The sequence below is a fragment of the Chiloscyllium punctatum genome, unplaced genomic scaffold (assembly GCF_047496795.1).
Source record: "Chiloscyllium punctatum isolate Juve2018m unplaced genomic scaffold, sChiPun1.3 scaffold_289, whole genome shotgun sequence".
Taxonomy (NCBI): Eukaryota; Metazoa; Chordata; class Chondrichthyes; order Orectolobiformes; family Hemiscylliidae; genus Chiloscyllium; species Chiloscyllium punctatum.
The window spans coordinates 140,001-142,500 of record NW_027310023.1 but is presented as its reverse complement, the minus strand read 5'-3'; the positions used below and the strand labels follow the sequence as shown (position 1 = coordinate 142,500).

The window sequence follows — 2,500 nt, the reverse complement described above, 5'->3', positions numbered from 1 at the left end:
CCAGAGACCAGGAGGGTTGGCACACACACACAGTGTGAACCACCGACAGCCATTCTGGGACCGGTGACAGCCGTGCTGGCCCCACTGCCACGACACAGACGGACGCCAGGCCGCGCTCCCCGGCGGGGGGATGGCGTCGAGCCTGACGAACGGAATGTGCAGGGTGGGGGGGAAAGGCCAAGCGCTCCGACGCCGGAGGGCTCCGGAGTCTGAACTTAGGGGGACAAAGAGGACGGGTCCTCTGCGACACCCCAGCCGCGCTCTCGCCAGCCAAGGCGAGTGCGATTGATTGCCAAACGACCCTCAGACAGGCGTGGCCCCGGGAAGAACCCGGGGCCGCAAAGTGCGTTCAAAGTGTCGATGATCAATGTGTCCTGCAATTCACATTAATTCTCGCAGCTAGCTGCGTTCGTCATCGACGCACGAGCCGAGTGATCCACCGTCAAGAGTTGTCTGAGTTTGTTTTAGGTCTCTCCCTCGCCAGAGGAAAGCGACCCGGACCGCACATACGCTCCCCACCTTGAGCTACAGCCACCTGCACGCCGGCGTGCGGGCGGAGCAGGGTGGCGTGAAGCGATGGGGAGCACCATCCTGGTGCGGCCCGCAGAAACATACGTCTATTGGGGGGAGGAGGACAGGGCGCCCAAGAGGCGATGCGTGCCCCAACGCACCGCAGCGACGGAGGCAGGATCACCGCCACCATGTCGCCCGCCTAGTATCACGAGGCGTGCAGCAGCTTTGCCCTAGGAAAAGCAGAGGCGGGAACGGGCACCGGCCATCGGTTCGGCAGCGTCACTGACGCGTGCACGTGGCGGCGTGTCGGCGAGCGGACTTCCTGCGAGGAGGCGGGGGGGGCACTCGCCCGAGCAGACGCCCGCCCGGCCCAGCCACCGCCGAGGTGGACTGGGAGTCGCGGCAACGGCTCGTCATACTCGTTCCCACACTCACAGCGCAGCTTGCCCGCAAGCCACCGACCACCGATCGACGCCAGGCGCCCCGACCGAGAGCGGGATCGCTCGTTCGCCCTGCTGGCAGTTCGCTGGGGATCACTACTGCACGGAGCTCGGAGACCGACGGGCGGCAACTCGAGAGTCTTTAAACCACCACCCCCATCCCGCAAGTGCAAAGAGGCTGTATACGCACAGACGGGTGAGGGGAATAGGTACCCCGTCGGGTTTGAAGGGAGCGTGACTAGATAGCAACGATGTAAACCCAGCCGATTTGGGAGCGAAAGACCGGCGCCTGCATCACCGGCTTCGTTTCCCGTGGCTGGAGAGTACACCGAAACCCTCCGTCTGTCGCGAGCTCCCGACGACGCGGTGCCGCCAAGCAGCAGGGCCGGACCTGGTGTGGCTCCCCTCGTCGATCACAGACCGGTCGGCACTACTGACGAGACGGTGGAACGGGCTTCGCCCCTTGTGACGAAGGGTGATGCGAACCCGCCCGCCCGCGTGCGTTCGGGGTGGACTCGGCAAACGGAGATTTGAAATCGGAAAGTGTCCTCCTGCCCCGCGCAGGTAGGCGCCCAACAGTTGTGGGGGGTTTGGCGGTGACCACGGCTGCAGGGCCTGCTACCCCGACGAGCTCTCCTGCTGGCCCCGAAACCACCCTCGCGAGACAAGTTGAAACGGAAACGGGCGTACCCCCAAGCCGACGATCCTTTCTTATTTGTTACTTTTTTTTTCACTTGCTCGAGTTGTGGCGATTTGGCGGTGACCACGGCTGCAGGGCCTGCTACCCCGACGAGCTCTCCTGCTGGCCCCGAAACCACCCTCGCGAGACAAGTTGAAACGGAAACGGGCGTACCCCCAAGCCGACAGAGATCCTTTCTTATTTGTTACTTTTTTTTTTCACTTGCTCGAGTTGTGGGGGTTTGGCGGTGACCACGGCTGCAGGGCCTGCTACCCCGACGAGCTCTCCTGCTGGCCCCGAAACCACCCTCGCGAGACAAGTTGAAACGGAAACGGGCGTACCCCCAAGCCGACGATCCTTTCTTATTTGTTACTTTTTTTTTTCACTTGCTCGAGTTGTGGGGGTTTGGCGGTGACCACGGCTGCAGGGCCTGCTACCCCGACGAGCTCTCCTGCTGGCCCCGAAACCACCCTCGCGAGACAAGTTGAAACGGAAACGGGCGTACCCCCAAGCCGACGATCCTTTCTTATTTGTTACTTTTTTTTTCACTTGCTCGAGTTGTGGGGGTTTGGCGGTGACCACGGCTGCAGGGCCTGCTACCCCGACGAGCTCTCCTGCTGGCCCCGAAACCACCCTCGCGAGACAAGTTGAAACGGAAACGGGCGTACCCCCAAGCCGACGATCCTTTCTTATTTGTTACTTTTTTTTTCACTTGCTCGAGTTGTGGGGGTTTGGCGGTGACCACGGCTGCAGGGCCTGCTACCCCGACGAGCTCTCCTGCTGGCCCCGAAACCACCCTCGCGAGACAAGTTGAAACGGAAACGGGCGTACCCCCAAGCCGACAGAGATGCTTTCGCTCCTGTTACTT

The 2,500-nt window shown here is 62.2% G+C and overlaps 1 non-coding gene across 1 annotated transcript; it reads right to left on the bottom strand.

Moving 5' to 3' along the window:
• Positions 1 to 297: 297 nt before the first annotated feature.
• Positions 298 to 451, bottom strand: LOC140472301 (5.8S ribosomal RNA). Its single transcript, XR_011957531.1, has one exon. It is a non-coding gene; the product is annotated as a 5.8S ribosomal RNA (ribosomal RNA).
• Between the last annotated feature and the right edge of the window lie 2,049 nt (positions 452 to 2,500).